This window comes from Pelodiscus sinensis, chromosome 1, assembly GCF_049634645.1.
Source record: "Pelodiscus sinensis isolate JC-2024 chromosome 1, ASM4963464v1, whole genome shotgun sequence".
NCBI classification, from domain to species: Eukaryota; Metazoa; Chordata; order Testudines; family Trionychidae; genus Pelodiscus; species Pelodiscus sinensis.
Window position 1 is genome coordinate 96,242,146 of NC_134711.1, and position 17,892 is coordinate 96,260,037.

The following is a 17,892-nucleotide window of genomic DNA, read 5'->3' on the forward strand; positions in this document are numbered from 1 at the left end:
GATACATGGCTGCCAGGTACACAGTCCCTGGGTGGGAATCCAGAGTAATGGGCAAGCGCAGCTTCCTCCCTCCCCCTCAACTGTAGTTGCCACCAAGGGTAGTGGCCAGTTTGCCACTATGGTAAGTGGCTAGATCAGAGACTGCAGTTTGCCACCAAGGCAGGTGACTGTCAAGTCCCTGGAAGAGGGGAGAGAACCAAGTGGGGGCACAACCAGAGGGCTTGTTCAGAAGAGAATGCCATGGTCTGGGAGGTGACCAGAGTCCTAGAAGTGGAGGCAAGAGGGATGCCAGGCAAGGGAACACTAGACAAGGGTCCACTGGAGAAGTGAGCGCCAACTCCCAGAATGGTCAGCAGGAAGTACCGAAGTGGTGAGTCAGCACTGCTATAAGACGAAAAAGGAAACTGGCTCATAAGATTATGGGAAACTTTTGGAGGACTCCAAGGCCCTGAATCAAGAGGGGCTGCATCTATACTGCAAAGCTATAGGGCTTGAACCCTGGGTTAAGGTTTGACCTGCACTCAGACCTTGCAACCTAGCAAGATCTTGGGACCCTGGGTTCAAGCCCTGGCTTATGGCTATTTGTGCATGGACAGAAGGGGAGTTAGGCCTGATCCTGAGTCCAATCTCAGGCTCATGTTACAGTGTAGATATAGCTATAATCGAAGAACCTGGTGACAAACCACTCTGTCTCCGGTCGTGTGGTTTATGAGGTCACCAGAATCTTTGGCAGAATTGCAGCTTTGTATAGCGTAATTGCTTATTATTTTAAATACACCACAATTTTTTGTTTATAAATGCCAACAAAGAAAAAAAAAACATAGAACCAGGCTGCTGCTGCTGCGGCAGCTCACAGAGCTAAATGAGAGGGGAAGAATGCTTTTTCTAAATAGACTATGCTGTAGAAAGTGAATGTTACAAAGAAAACCAAATGCAATACCAATTCTGCACTCCGTCACATCTGTGCTTTCCCAGACTGTAATGGAGATAACACGACCATAGCAGAGGGCAAGATTTGCCCTTCAGCGTTGAACTTTAATGTACAAACTCCCCCAATGTTATTTACAAAAAGCAAAATACATTGTTAGCCAAATACTAAGTGAAATAAATATAATTTAAGTTTTAAAGTCATTGGACAGACATGACATCGCCTGAGAGGCACCAAGAAAGATATTCATGATCAAGTATGGTGGTGGAGCAGGCTGACCTAACAGAAAGCCTTCAATATGGACAAATAAGCAGCATTAAGGTCTCAGGGCACATCTACGTACAGAAAGCTAAGACTGCCACTCAAATGTGAAGACAGTGGGAGTGTGACAGGCTGCCCTTGTCCTGCACTGGACAGGGAAGGGTTAACTCTACATAGTGGGCTGAGGAAGCCAAGCTCCCTCAACTCAACTGGGCATGCTGCAAATGCACTGGTATAAAAATGCACTGGTTAGCTCAGTTGGGGCTGACTGCTGGAGAGGAAGAACATAGCTCCAGTCAATGATCAGCTTAAGCCCAAGGCTGTGGGACCCAGAGATGCTGCAATCCAGGCAGACATCAGGCTACCCACACAGGTCCTGCAGAGTCCTGCCCAGATCAAGGAATCCAGGGACAGAAAACATGCCCAGGCAATTGTTATGAATGTGCTCAAGAAGGGCATTTCTGATGGAATTTCCCCGATAGAGATTGTGATTATGGGTAAGTTTGGGTAGCCAACCCCTGTGCTTGGAAGAGTGGCCCAGAGAAGCTCAGGGTCTCGGTGCACATAGAAGGGAATCTTACAGCACTGATTGACTCTGGCTGTAGCCGAATCCTCATCCAAGATGACCTGGTAACAAATCTCAAGCCAGATGGATCCCCTATCCATGTACAATGTGTCCATTAAGACCTAAATTCTTATCCTACTGCCCCCAGTGATGCTGGAGATATACCACTGAAGTGCAGAACTTTCAGTTGCCATGACGACCTCCCCCCGCCCGGCTGACCTATTGGGTGATTCTGGGGTGGGTCGGGCCACGATTCTCAGAACTGCTGCAAGAGTCCACCCAGTATCCTTTGACTGGAGAAGGCAAAGTGCCAACAAAAAAAAGAGGCTACTGTGGATTAAGGACTGGGATGATGACCCAGGAGAGGGGTCCGCTTAGTGCACTGGAGCTCAAATGCTATGGCGACTAACCAGGAATGGGTGTCACACCTGGGAGCAGGCCACCGCTAAAGATCAAAGATGAGATCTTTCCCCAAAACCCCAAAGCCCATGTTTCAAAATATGGCAGGACCGCCTCTGTTGACTGGTGGAAGTGCCACAGACTCGAGAACTATTCCAACTGTGGGTTCCTCAGATTGCACCAAGGAGAAACCTCACTCACATCTTGTCACACCTCACTCAGAAGAGAAAAGACCCTCTGAAAGGGTGGTGTGGTGGTTCTTCTGGTCAGGGGCCCACCAGGAGGTGAAGAATTATTGTTCCTCATTCACAGAATGCCAATGCATGGGCCCGAACGGAGTGCTGAAAGCACCCCTCATACTTCTCCCCATGGTTGGGATCCCTTTTGAATCAACAGGGCTTGACTTGGTGAGCCCTCTAGAAAACAGTACTTCCAACCATTAGTATGTCCTCGTGATTTTGGATTACAGGAACTGGTACCCAGAAGCAATCCCATTATGGACTGCCATGGCCCCTAATGTAGCCGACAAACTCATCACAAATCTTCACACAGGTGGGGATATTTCATCCTCAAACCCCTTTGGCCTGCATCAATTTGTAACCATGTCCACCTTCCAGCAAATCATGGACTGATTACTATAGCCCCATGGACAGTACCCTGCCACTTACACTGACGATGTGTATAACACCAGCTAGGAAGACTTCCTTCAACAAACATGCGCTGAGGGAGGCTAGACTATAGCAAAGGGAACGTCAACTTGGGCAGAAGCAAGTAACATACCAAGGTTGCACTGTTGGTGTTGGAGAGCTATGACCTTCAGGGTATGCCTACATTACCCCGCTAGTTCGAACTAGCAGGGTAGTGTAGACATACTCTGAAGGTCATAGCTCTCCACTACCCCGCTAGTTCGAACTAGGGGGGTAATGTATGCATACCGCACTTGCAAATGAAGCCCGGGATTTGAATTTCCCGGGCTTCATTTGCATAAGCGGGGAGCCACCATTTTTAAATCCCCACTGGTTCGAACCCCGTGCAGCGCGGCTACACGGGGCTCGAACTAGGTAGTTCGAACTAGGATTCCTATTCCGAACTACCGGTACACCTCGTGGAACATGCGTTGGGCTTCATTGTAAGTGCGGTATGCCTACATTACCCTCCTAGTTCGAACTAGGAGGGTAGTGTAGACATACCCTTAGTTAGCAAAGTACAAGTGCTGCAGGACTGGTCCATATCGACAACCAAGAGAAAGGTGCAGCAATTCCTCTGCCTAGCTTGTTATAACCAACATTTTGTACCAGACATCGTGACTTTTCCAGCCTCCCGACTGACTTGATGAAGAAATCACGAGCCCAGACAGTTCATCAGTCTAGGGAGTGTGAAGTGGCCATACAGGCATTAAAAGAACAGTTGACCTAGGAACCGGTCTTGGTCCATCCCAGCTTTCAGAAACTCTTCATCCTGCTTCAGAGGTAGGGATCAGGGCAGTGCTGTCATAAGGAGATGTCAGAAAGGAACATCCCATGTTTGTACCTGAGTCTAAAGCTGTTCCCTAGAGAGACCCGTTACTTTATTATAGAGAAAGAGGCCCTAGCTGACAAGTGGACCGTGGTATTTCCTGTTGGGGAAAACATTCCAGCTGATTATAGACCATGCACCCCTGCACTGGTTAACTAGTGGGCACACCAACAACTATATGGATCAAGGTAATTTACTTCAAGAAAACAAAAAGTTTACTTAAAAAACAATTCCATTTCAACCATACTAAAACAGTAGAAAGCCTGAGAAACAAAAGCTACATAGAACAATTTGCTCTGGAGGTTCCTAGCTGGAGGAGAGCAGGGGAGAACACAGAATCATTTAAGATGTTTTCAGAGAAGTGCAACTATTTCTCATCTATTACTGGGTGATACTGACCTAGCTAAAGCAGAGACCCAGTTCTATACACAGGGAAATTCTGTTCCTGGAAGAAAGATCAACTGAATAAATCTTGCAAGTTTCAACATAATATTTCTTTAAAAAAACCTACACCAAACATTTAATTGGAGTACTTATTTTTTGTTAACATGATACAGTAGCATTTAAGAGTAACAGACAGCAATCTGGGGTGGGAGAGGAGATGTTCTTACTATGCCTGAGAAAGTGGAAAAAAGCTATGCATTGGTCGTGACAATATAAAATGCTGCACAAATATACATAAATAGCTACATTTTTCTAAAATTGATGTGCTCTGCCCAGGGCCACAAAAAGCACTGCATTCAGCATATTTATGGTCTGTGCATAAGCTTTCCACATTAAGATGACTGCCAGTGTCTTCTGGGCTCTGTAAAACTTTAGACCATTCAAACACAAATCAGCAAAAGTTGGGTTCCAGTGAGATTTAATCTCTGTGGACCTGGACTGATAGAAATGACTAAATTGCTTTGAAATAGGATTATATCATGTCTAGCATGAGCAATATGTGTAAATATTGGACTTGGGTTACAAGAGCACACAGCATAGTCTGATAAATTCACCCTGTGTTTTCAAACAATTGGAAGGTGGAAAAATGTGCAGTTACTCTTTTTGTTTTAAGTTACAATTGTTGCCCCACTTATGTGATTTTTTTAAATTTATTTACACACACACACACACACACACACACACACACACACACACACACACACACACACACACACACAGAGAGAGAGAGAGAGAGAGAGAGAGAGGTTGGACATCTCTTATCTGGCATCCTTGGGACCTGACCTGTCCTGAACCAAACTAGAGACGGTTCCCTGCCACAGCCTCCAGCTGCCAACTTGGGGGGGGGGGAGGTCACAGGGGAATTATCTCCAGCTCCTGCCAGGCTGCCTACTGGGTTGCTGAACCTGCTGCTGTTGTGACTGGACTGCTGCCACGGGCTGGCTCTGGCCCTGGTTGGGCTGCCAAGTGCTCAGGCTCTGGTCCTAGGCCTGCATCAGCCTACGGGCTCTGGTCTCACTTCATTCTGGTCTCAATGAAGTGGGTAGGAAAAGACATTTCTGCTTGATGGTGTGAACTCTTCCCAAAGAGCCCTTGAGACCATTTGACCTGCCCTTCTCCTGTGTTTAGTGACAGAGGTGACTGGACTCAGTTGAGAGTCCCCGCTTTCAGTTAGTGACTCTCAGCACCAGCGATGAAAGTAACTTCAAGTTTCTAACAGGTACTGTCCCATCACAACCTGGCTCTTTAAATAGCTCCTTGCTGGCTTTTGTCGCAGCTCAGCCAGCTCTTGCTGGAGCTGAGCACTAAGTTGCACTCACTTACTTTCACCTCTGCCCAGCACCAACACCACTGTCGAGCTAAGCTAGGTGCTAAGCTTTAGATACCATGTGGGGAAAGTGAAAGGGAGAGAGAGAGAGAGACTGCATTGGCCATGAAGGTCCCCCCACAGGGCGAAGTGATGGCACCTCAGAATGTGGTGCCATGGAAACAGCGGCAGCAGAGAAGTGGTGGTAGCAGCAGCCAAAAGCGGCAGAGACGCACTGCTTGCAGAGGACAGTGGCCAGTACGGCAATGGAGCAACAATGGTAGCGGTGAGCTAGAGACAGAAGCAGCAGCAGAAGTATTGCTCGGCCTCACTCATCCTCCACATGGGATGAAAACTCTGTGAACTCATTTCTGAACTCGGGGTCTTTGCTAATGGAGGACAGACAAGTGTGAGGGGGGTGGCGAGTGAGAAGGGAGTGATGTGTTAAAGGGACATTCATTCACTGGGATGATCCTAAATATTGAATCTAGCCCTTATTGCTGCTTTACACACACACACACACACACACACACACACACACACACACACAAAACCACCAGGGATGCTGCATTGTAAAAATAGGCTTGCTTTATTTTGGCAACAGCTGTTTAGTTTCAGTTATTTATGAAAAAGCGCTGGTAAATTGAAGGTGGTATATTTAGTAAAAAATAAAGAATTCTTGCTCTCACTACAGCTCTCTTCTAGTAAATCTTTGCCAAGGAGTGAAAGGAGATACACTGGGTTATTCTCCATATGGAAATTATAAAAGTTAACGGATTAATGAAGTTCTTCTCTATTATCTTGAAAGAGCTGGCACTAGTCATACATTGCATCAAACACCATCTGACAGCTTCGTAAAATGGTGCTGTAGAATACAGGCAGTCCCCGGGTTACGTACAAGATAGGGACTGTAGGTTTGTTCTTAAGTTGAATCTGTATGTAAGTCGGAACTGGCGTCCAGATTCAGCCGCTGCTGAAACTGACCGCCAGTTCTGACTTACATACAGAATCAACTTAAGAACCCCAAGCGTCCCCAAGTCAGCTGCTGCTGAAACTGATCAGCAGCTGATTCCAGGAAGCCCGGGGCAGAGCAACTCTGCCTCGGGCTTCCTGTAGTCAGCGCTGGTCAGTTTCAGCAGCGGCTAAATCAGGACACCTGGGGCAGAGCAGCTGGGGTGCCGCTGGGTTGCTCCAGTAGCGCCGCTCCTCAGCACTACTGGACCAACCCAGCAGCACCCCATCTGCTCTGCCCCAGGCGTCCTGATTCAGCCATTGCTGAAACTGACCAGCAGCGGCTGAATCAGGACCAGAGCAGCTGGGGTGCTGCTGGGTTGGACCAGTAGCGCCCAGAGCGGCGCTGCGGGACCAACCGGCAGCACCCCAGCTGCTCTGCCACAGGCGTTCGGAGAAAAGCCTAGTCTGCTGGGGGGGGGCCGTACTAGCTGCGCCCCCCCCCCCACCCCAGCAGACCAGGAAGACACGGGCAGCGGAACGAGACGCACCGCGGTCCCGCCGCCTGGGTCCTCCGCGGCTTTGCTCCCCGTCTCCCTGGTCTGCTGGAGACCAGCAGACCAGGGAGACAGGGAGCAAAGCCTCTGAGGACACCGGCAGCGGGACAGCCGCGGGGCGTCTGGGCTGTCCCACTGCCGGCTTCCCCCGCGGCTTTGCAAAGCCTCAGGGAAGCCGGCAGCGGAGCAGCCGAGGCGCGCATGGGCTGCCTCGCTGCCTGAGCCCCCCCGCAGCTTTGCAAAGCCGCGGGGAAGCCGGCAGCGAAGCAGTCCAGGCACGCCTGGGCTGCCTCGCTGCCCGAGCCCCCCCGCGGCTTTGCAAAGCCGCGGGGAGAGGGGGGGGGCTCGGGCAGCCCAGGTGCCCCTGGGCTGCCCGAGCTCCTCCGCGGCTTTGCTCTGCGTCTTCCTGGTCTGCAGACCAGGGAGACGCAGAGAAAACCCCAGAGTACACGGCGGCAGGACCGCGAGGTCCCGCAGTCCGTGTACTCTGGGGCAGCCCCGTTCGTAACTGCGGATCCGACATAAGTATTGCTTCCTTTATTTCTGCATAACTGCTGGCATCAGCATTACCTTCAGAGCTGGGCAGCTGGAGAGCGATGGCTGTTGGCCAGGAGCCCAGCTCTGAAAGCACATCTACTGGCAGCAGCTGTGCATAAGGAAGAATGGCCGGGTATGGATGCCAGCAGCCATCCCTTGGTGGCCACCCAGCTCTGAAAGCAGCAGTACAGATGTAAAGGTGACATGGGTATGGTATTAATCACCGCTATTCCCGTGCTGTTGATGGCAGGGTGCTGCCTTCAGAGCTGGGCATACGGCCAACCACCACTCTCCAGTTGCCCAGCTCTGAAAGCAGCAATTCAGAAGTAAAGGTGGCAATACCGTGACCCTCCTAAAATAACCTTGTGATTCCCCCTACAACTCCCTTTGGGTTAGGAGTTCCAATTTGAAAAACACTAGTCTCCCCAGTGAAATCTGTATAGTTTAGGCAAAAAGCACACAACAGGCCAGATTTCACAGGTGGACACTAGATTTCATGGTCTGTGACATGTTTTGCATTGCCGTGAATTTGGTAGGGTCCTACCTATGACTTCCTGCGGCTCCCCTTAACTGCAAATGGCAAACTGCAGCCAATGGGAGCCAAGCGGCTCTGTGGCTGTGGAGCCATTTAGTAAACAAACCAGAGCGGCCCATTAGCACTTTGAGAAACACTGAACCAGAGGTACGGTGACCATATTTTCTGCACCAAAAATCAGGACACATGATTTGACAAAAGGTGTTGGCAGGGCAGTGAGGAACAGGGTCTCAGTGGAGGCAGTGAGTGTACAGGCCGGGGGTGCAGAGTTTTGGAGATGGTGAGTGAGGCGCCTGAGAGTGCAGGGTCTCTGTGTGTGGGGGGGGGAGGCACTTACTTGCCTTTGCACTGCTTTCAGGCATGGACTCCTGCTGCTCCCATTGGACAGATTCCGCACGCTGCCGTTTCCCTCCCTTCCGACTAGGGAACAGCCTCACAGGGATGTGCTTCCTGGAGGCTTTCCCCTTTGCTCCCATTCTCCCCACCCCACTGCTGAAATATTGGAATTTCCGGGATATTTCAGTGCTTTATGGGGACAATGAGATAGTACAGGCAGTCCCCAAGTTACGCGGATCCGACTTATGTCGGATCCGCAGTTACGAACGGGGTTTGCTGCCCGTCTCCCTGGTCTGCTGGAGACCAGCAGACCAGGGAGACGGGGAGCAAAGCCGCGGAGCACGCGGGCAGCGGACAGCCCAGACACGCCGTGGCTGTCCCGCTGCCGGCGTCCTCAGAGGCTTTGCTCCCCGTCTCCCTGGTCTGCTGGTCTCCAGCAGACCAGCAGACCAGGGAGACGCGGAGCAAAGCCGCGGAGGACCCGGGCGGCGGGACCGCGGTGCGTCTCGGTCCCCCGCCCGTGTCTCCCTGGTCTGCTGGGGGGGGGGCGCAGCTAGTACGCCCCCCTTCCCCCCAGCCGTCCAGGCTTTTCTCCGGATGCCTGTGGTAGAGCAGCTGGGGCGCTGCCGGTTGGTCCCGCAACGCCACTCTGGGCGCTACTGGACCAACCTGGCAGCACCCCAGCTGCTCTGCCCCAGGCGTCCTGATTCAGCCACTGCTGGTCAGTTTCAGCAGCGGCTGAATCAGGATGCCTGGGGCAGAGCAGCTGGGGTGCTGATGGATTGGTCCAGTAGCGCCGAGGAGCGGTGCTACTGGAGCAACCCAGCAGCACCCCAGCTGCTCTGCCCCAGGCATCCCCAAGTCAGCTGCTGCTGAAACTGACCAGCGGCTGACTACAGGAAGCCAGAGGCAGAGTTGCTCTGCCCCGGGCTTCCTGGAATCAGCCGCTGATCAGTTTCAGCAGCAGCTGACTTGGGGACGCCTGGAGTTCTTAAGTTGAATCTGTATGTAAGTCGGAACTGGCATCCAGATTCAGCCTGTTGAAACTGATCAGCGGCTGATTCCAGGAAGCCCAGGGCAGAGCAACTCTGCCTCTGGCTTCCTGTAGTCAGCCGCTGGTCAGTTTCAGCAGCAGCTGAATCTGGACGCCAGTTCCGACTTACATACAGATTCAACTTAAGAACAAATCTATAGTCCCTATCTTGTACGTAACCCGGGGACTGCCTGTATTTTAAAATCGGGACTGTTCTGGAAAATCCAGGACATATGGCCAGCGTAACTAGGGGGAGCCTGCTAATTTGAAAGAACATACTTTGCTAGATGCACAGCTACATCCCTTATCTCAGTAGTTCTGAACCCCTTTTCAATCTGTTTTAATTTTACGGAAACACCTCCCCCCCAAGGGGAGTAGCAGGAAGCGGCAGCCAGTGCGTCCCTTGGCCCACGCTGCTTCCTCAGCTCCCATCCGCTCCCCATCCAAAGAGGATACAGCGAGGGGGCTTTCATGGCCAAAGGCAGCTCCTGCCCCGGAACTCTGCCCTTGGCCAGACACAGAGCCATGGGAGAGAAAGAAAAGGAAAGAAAAAGAAAAGAAAGGATTGGGCCCACTGTGGGACTGGGAGGCGGGAAGAGGGCTGGAGCAACATGGCAGGGCCGCCCAGGGAAGGGGGGGGCAAGTGGGGCAATTTGCCCCAGGTCCCAGGCCCCACAGGGGCCCCCCATGAGAATGTCTGAAGTCTATAATATTTTTTTATGGAAGGGGCCCCCGAAATTGCTTTGCCCCAGGCCCTGTGAATCCTCTGGGCGGCCCTGCAAAATGGCAGTGCAGCTGGCAGCGGGAGGACAGATAATGCCTCCTGAAGTATCAAGATCTCCCCTCGAAGGCAGAAGGCAGCGTGCATGTGGCTGGTTAGGAACAGCGAGCCCCAGGCGAGGACTGCCTGATCCTCACTTTTCTTTTCCTTTCCTTTTAACTTTCCACAGACCTTCTGTAGTACCTGTCATGCCCAGGGGTCCACAGACCCCAGGTTGGAAACTGCTGCCTTAGCTGACCCATCTTTTCCCTCCCCCCATTTAGGAGGATGGGCTCTTCTAAGCACTGCTTGATTGGAAGGTAGACATGCTTCTCTGCTTCTTTGTGGACACACTGAGGAAAGGGAAAGAAAAGCTGCCTATGCAGTCTTTGTCATTGCACTCATGTAACACAGGGTGACATTTAGCCCACAGTCACACTTCTAGTGCATCAAATGCTGTCTTTTAAGACTTGGAAGCAAAAGTAAGTGAACACAGACACTCCGAGCAATGTATTGGCATGAATAAATCACCATGAACAGGAAGTGGGAGGTCAAAATATGGCTTCCTTTTTCAGTTACAATTTTATTATTTGGTCTGAATTTGTCTCCATTTTATGCAATTTCCAGAGCGTGGTGTTCAGCTTCTTAGGTGACAGCAGAGTGTACAATAATTTTACCTATGATTTCTAGCCTGAGAAAATATCCGTTGGAACACCATGCAAAATTAAAGTGAACCTAAGCATTCTCTTTTGTGCACCTCCAAATAAACCAGCTTATTTTACCCCTCCCAATTCATAGCAATACTCGACATGCCCATTTAAGATCACATTAATGACTCTACTGCCCTGGGCATATTTTCTTACAGGGTCTTGGAAGGAAAATAGCATTTGCTTGTTTTGCAATGCATCAAACTGCACACTCCCGTTTGATTTGTTATGTGCTGACATCCTTGGGTGCTCTCTGTATTCCTGATTGCTCTCTTTGTATAATTCTGATTGATATTATCTTCATCCCAAACACATTAGTATTTACGTGTGTCTATATTAATTCCAACATTACTTGCCTTTCTACATTTTTATAACCTTTCACAGTCCTCCCGCAATTTCAATCCTGCTGCCACTATGCAGAAATCACTCCTGGTTTTTTTATCAGCAGACAACTGGATTAATATGCAATTTACTGCTATGTCGTCCAAATCATTTATTAATGCACAGACAACTTCATAGAGGCAGTTTCAATGTTATTTCATGCTACAGGACCACGTCTCAAGATTTATCAGAGCTTCAGCACAGATCTACTCAAACTATGTAGCCAACTCATTTAGTGCTATATGAGAATTTTTTTTAATCGCATGTTTCATGGAATGAAAAATACTGTAATTCTTGGCATGAAAAACTCATGATTTGTGTTTGTTTCCCCAGATTATGATTTAAGCCTCTGTGTCACTCCTTTAAGTGTTTTTACACTGTGCTATGTACAAATAAATTATATTTACTAGCTGCCAACTCAGTCTATGCACCAACAATAAATGCTACAAACCTGCCATTCTATAGTCTCAGAAAACCAAGTTCCACCCTTGGATGTGTCTGGAAGGTGGACACTGGCTTTGATGTGCCATGAAAGCAAATCTGAGGGCAGATTTTGGCTCTTAATTTTGCTTTCCTCATTCCATCATAATTCCTTAAAGGCCAAGGCCCAGATGATTAAAGGTATTCGGGTGTTGCTGTGCTCAATGTAGCAATGCCTGATTTAGTAGTCCTAAATCTCTTCTGAGAGTGAGATTAAGAGACATTTTGGAGCCTAAAACTCATTCACTGTCAATGGTATTTAGGCTTCCAAGTGCCTAAAATATTACTATATGACCCTTTAAAAATATGACTATGGCACTTTTACCAACACTTTCTCAAGTGAGTCATATCTATGCATACCTCCTTTTTCTTTGTTATCCTCAAGTTCAGCTCCTAGGATCCTTATTTAATAATCAGCAAGCAACAGAAACCCGAGAGGATATTTCTAACATCAGCCAGGTTTTTTCTAACATGGTTTTATACCATTTCACAGATTTTTCTCATACATTGGTTGGGATGTACTGTAAATTACCGTCACTTGGGTATTGGGCTCACGTATGGTCAGTCACACTAGAAAGATTTGAAGCATACAAGTGCTGAAATATGGAAAGCAGGGATTTAAGGAGCCAGCACACGATACTCCTGCTCCTATAACAATTAGAGCGTCAGCTGAGGTAAAGAGCAGGGCATGAACATATCTAGCAAACCCAGCTTACCAGATGGAGGCTCAGCTAATTGTCTAGTATCTGGCAAACATTCATTAGTTTAGTTCTAGTATCTGGATATAGCAATACTCTACAGCTTCACAAAACCTTGATTTTACAGAACTACAGAAGGCAAACAAGCATACCAAACCCTCATCAACTGAAGTCACGTTCCTATAACATTCTCTTCAAGAGGGTGTGCAGTTACACTTATAACATAGCTTCTTGTAAAAGGAACTCCATGTTAAACCTTACTTATTCTATTATTGGAGAGTTGCTGACTGAACATCCTATTGCACAATTTTAAATCTGAGCATTAGGCAACTGGTTATGGGCTGCATAATCTCACCTCTACATACCAGATGCAAACCCAGCTCAGAGTCGAGGCAACCAAAAGTCACTCCCTCAAGATGGTTTTTTCAAAGTGTGCGGGTAGTTCCAGAGATCTGTGTCACAAAAGCCAACACAGCCATCAGCCCTGCTGTCAGTCCCTTCAGGAAGGAGAGGCGTGCTGCTCCCCAAACTAGCCCCACAAGAGTGGAGTTTGACCACATGGACCCAATCAGTTAATTAGGCTGGAGACAGGAGAGCTTTAACCTGGAGGCAGCTAATTAAAGAGAGGTTTGCCTGTGCAGGTGAACCTGTTCACCTGTGCAGGTAGGGTTGCCAGATGTCCAGTTTTGAACTGGACAGTCCAGTATTTGAACTCTCTGTTCGGGAAACAAATTGAGAAAATATAAATGAGACAATAGAAATGTCCGGTATTTTCTAAATAAGATGTAATGTAGATTGTGATGTAATGGCAAGTGTGTCCAGTATTTTTGTTGAAACCATCTGGCAACCCTATGTGCAGGGCCTATATACAGACAGGAAAATGGAAGGGGAGCAGTGTGGCTGTGAAAAATGGCAGTCATTCTGTGGGAGGAGTGTTTGGAGGCTGTAGAGAGGAGTTGCTTACAGTTACTCCCTGGGAGGAGGGAGTAAAGAGACTGGCAAACCCAGCGGAGCGGGGGCACGGGGCAAGGAGATAATGGAAGTGGCTCAGGGAAAGGCAAGAAGGTTCAGGAAATGGACCTTGGCTGCTGTGTAGAAGGTCCCTGAGCTGGAACCCGGAGTAGAGAATGGGCTGAAGTTCCCTGCTGACCACTTTGGGAGTGGCAAAGTGAAGCAGAAGCCTGCTGAAGAGCAGGAAGTGCAACTCTCAGACACTCCCTCCACATCCTGGAAGGGGAAACCACAACAGTGACCTGGCCAGAAGGCTGAGTCACCAGAAGGGCAGCTGTGGTTCCTAGGAGAGGGGGTCCTGGAGAGGAGAAAAGCCCAGCCCGGGTGTCACTGCTGGAGGAGATGTTGGCCTTACCAAGCCAATTCCCAGAATCACCAGCAGGCGGTGCCATTGACCAATAAGGAGAGCAAACAAGTCACAAACTCCAGGACAGATCGGTGGTTCAGTTTCCACAGGCAGAGCGGAGACCAGCGGTGGACAATAACTGGCACGCATGCCGAATGCAGCTCACCAAGTTAGCCCCTGGTGGGCCACCAGCACTTTATTTATCTGTGCCTCTGTAGGTACGGCCATTTGAAGCTCCCGTTCACCACAGATCACTCTTCCCGGCCATAGGAGCTGTGGAAAGTGGTATCCTAGTCCACATCACTTCCTGCAGCTGCCATTGTCTGGGAATGGCTATCCAGAGCAAACAGGAGCTGCAAGTGGCTGTATCTGCAGAGGTGCAGATAAAGCATCAGCAGCCCACCAAGGGCTAACCCTGGTGAACTGCATCCAGCTTTTTGACCACTGCCTTAGAGACTGAACTAATTTCACTTCCTACACCTGCAGACTGATTCTGAGCCATATGGATGGGCCGGTCTGGTGAGGGGATGCTCACTCAGCTGCTGCTTGTGCTGGACAAGGAGTGGGTTTGAGGCTCATCATTAAGGACATGAGTTTGTCACAGAGGTTATGGATACCAAGACTTTATCAAGGGCTTCTGCAGCTAAACGGCTCCTGAGCCAGCCACACTGGCCGCAGTCTAGGGGCTATTCCCCTCTCTCCCAACCTCAGAAGGCATTTGTGTGGAGGAAGGGGCTGGGGATCAAGGCACAGGAAGGGACGAGGGCTCTGGGTGGTGCTCACCTTGGAGGGGACTCCCTGGAACTGGTAAAAGGTCCTTCCCTCTACTCCTAGAGGGAGGGGTGGCTAGGTGGCTCTGTGCGAGGCTTCTGCTCCCAGGCACGACCCCTGCAGCCCTCATGGGCCAGTTCCTGGCCAATGGGTGCTTTGGAGTCAGCGCTTGGCATGGGGGCAACACACAGAGCTAGGAGCTGAGGAAGGGATGTGTCACCACTTCTGGGGAGCCACAAGGTAAGGCTCCTGCCAGTTTCCAATCCAGCATCGATGAGTTTCACGCAGCCCCTGCCCCCAAGATTTAGGCAGGGGTATATAGTACAGGTCATGGGGTTTGAATTTTTGTTTACTGCCTGTGATCTGTCCATGATGTTTACTAAAAATACCCATGACCAAAACAGCCTTACGCGTAATCAGATGATAGCACTTTTCAGTACTGTTCAGTTCTTACATGCTCAAAACAGGTCCAAAAACCCCCACAGCCTGGCAGATGAAGAAAGTACTTGTAACAATCTTGCGGTTCATTCAATAAAAAACAGTAAATGAGGATAGAATAAGAATTTAGCGCAACAAAGTGGTGAGCTTCTGAAGTGAGGAGCGGCCCAGAGCCACCCGGAATTACGTCCCTCCCTCCCTACATTTAGGGGCACGTCTTTAAATTCCCACACTTTCAACACCACGCATGAGGGAAGGTCTCCAAATCACATTCTTTCTTGACCATCACTCTACAGTATTAATATAGGTTTTTAATCTCCTGATCTCACCATCAGCTACAGATTTCCACTGTTACACTAGGTTGCATTATTATTTTTCATTTACATTTTAACAGAGAATAAAACGACAAGAATTCCTGATTGAAAGGAAGAATTTAAAAGTTCAAATTAGAGTTTAAACTTTGCAGGGTAAATTTGTTCTTACACCACATGGACAGTTCCAATGCACTCCCAAGAAAGCACACAGGGCCCACTATCCATATGAGATACGTATATTTTCCAGGATGCGGCAGGTGTTCACTTTTGACACTCTCAGAAACCAGTGCGTTTGAGAAAGGATTGTGTAAGTGGATGTGGTTTGCCCTAGGGAAAAGGGAAGTTCTGGTATAATCTGCCCACAAGAGCAGAATTGTTTTAAGACAGAACAGAGCTCACAGTAGCACAGGAGGGAATGAGGAATGTTCCAACAGGCAAGTTAGAAGGAATCACGGCATGTTCCAAAATTCAAGCGGAGATGGGGATGCCCAGTTCCCTACAGGCATTGTTGCAGCTCTGAGCTCATGTATCAGGCTCACTGACAACAAATAATAATTATGTTTCCGCACTTACCCACCTTCCCTCCCCCTACTTACTAGCCAGAGCTGAGGTACCCGGTTTCCTGCAACTCTAGTTCTCAGGTGACGTGATGACACCACACACAGTCACCTAGAAGATAACAGCTCCTGGGACACAGTCAAGAGTCAAGTGCAGGATCTAGCAAAACCCCTTGAAGGGAGCAGGTCCAACTTCAATTGCCAACTGTCAGACTAAAGGGACCCACGCCCACACCGCAAGTCTCTGTGCTTCAAATCCCCCATCTGTAAAATGGAAATAACCCTTTTCTGGCTCACAGGGGCAATGTGAGGACACACCCATCAATATTTGGAAAGTTCTCAGATAGTCACATTGACCTTGTCATGACTATTGAAGTATCTAAACAAGATGGCATACCCCAGAGCCATCAGGCACACACAGGTTCTGCTCCCAGTTGCAGCAACTTCTATCATCGCCTACAGATTTAAGCAGAGCCCCGTCAAATCAAAGACTTGCTATCAGGCTTTTCCTTGGGAAAGTACATCAGCCAGGGAGAAGTTGTATGTGAAGCTAGGAAATGCAATAAGAACTCTGCATCACCACGGATTTTTGCTATCACTTTGTGAGCATCTGCTTTCTGGAGTGAAGAATAACTAGGATAAAGTAGGACTCTTAGATCTGACCTTGGGTAGTTACAAATGCTAATGGTGTTACCAAATGAGGAAAACTGTTCATTTCTGAAAATCAACATATAATAGTCCACGAGTCACAGTAAATTGCTCTGACTATTAAACCGTCTTCAAGAGAAATCCCTTCGTTCAACCCCTCAGACCAATTCCCTTGAAGCAGAAGTTTTGCTGTAATCAGTACAGCAATTTACAGTAAAAGAATGAAGCATCACACTTTGAGGCCACGATGCAACACTTCTGTAAAGCACTTTGACACTGAAGCAACAAGCAAGGTCTGAGAATCTTGACAGAGTAGATAAATGCAATGGAAACAACATGGGCTTTTCCATGTTATATTGTGATAAAGGCCAAACACAAAATCCTAGATTTAAAACATTCCCATATTTGAGAAACAATCCAAACACTGTGCTTTATGGCTGGTTCAAAGCATTATGTGCTCTCATATATGCTCATATCGCCTCAAAAGCCACTGGATACAATAGGACTGCCCTAAGAGCCATAACACCCAAAGGGTATTTAGTCTTATAGCAAATGGATAGATAAAAGTATAGATACAGCTGGTAAATGGTATGTGTCAAGTGAGCTGAATGCAGTCTAGACCAGAGGTCTTCAACCATGGATAGGTATACTCCAGTAAGTGAGGGGTGTGCAGAGGTCTTCAAGGGGTTATATCAACTCATCTAGGTATTTGACTACTTTTACAACCGGCTACATAACGAGCACTAGTGTAATCAGTACAAACTAAAACAGCATACTGTTTAGATCAAAGTATCATATTGTTATGCTGTTCTATATGCATACCCTGAAATGTAAGTAGATTTATTTTATAATTTGGTAAAATGAGAAAGTGAGCTTTTTCAATAATAGTGTGTTGTGATGCTTTTGTATTTCTGTGTCTGATTCTTTAAGCAAGTAGTTTTTAAGTGAGGTGAAATTTGAGGATACCCAAGACAAATCAAACTCTAGAAAGTGGTGCAGTAGTCTGGAAAGAGTGAGCCACTGGTCTAGACTTCCAACAGAGCTTCCTAACATTCTTTAGTTACTAGGCTGCGGACAAGCTCACAGACTAAGCCTAAGTCTACACTGCCACTTTACTGCACTGCACGCGCACGCACAGAGAGAGAGAGAGAGAGAGAGAGAGAGAGAGAGCTATCATGCCAGGAGCCATGCTGCCAGTACTGTTAACTACTCCCCTTGTGGAAGTGGTTTTCCTTAACCACTCTCTCTCCCAGTGCTCCTGCCATGGCCACACTGGCATGTTTAAAGTGCTGTTGCAGCAGCACTTTAATTTTCAAGTGCAGACAAAGCCTGATAGTTGACTGTGTGCTACCAACTTCACATATCATTTCCACACAAACTATTTTTAAGAGGACAAAGAAAAAGAGCCATTCAT

The 17,892-nt window shown here is 48.4% G+C and overlaps 1 protein-coding gene across 3 annotated transcripts in view; it reads right to left on the minus strand.

The window, feature by feature from the left end:
• Window positions 1-17,892, minus strand: part of ABTB3 (ankyrin repeat and BTB domain containing 3) — a 282,637-nt gene that overhangs the window by 227,250 nt on the left and 37,495 nt on the right. Inside the window, exon 1 of one of the 3 annotated variants that reach the window (XM_075938330.1) lies at window positions 12,759-17,613. The exons of the other annotated variants lie outside the window; for them this stretch is intronic. The gene's annotated coding sequence lies outside the window, so the exon portion shown is untranslated. Of the gene's footprint in view, window positions 1-12,758; window positions 17,614-17,892 lie in introns of those variants that run through there. 3 annotated transcript variants of the gene reach the window in all.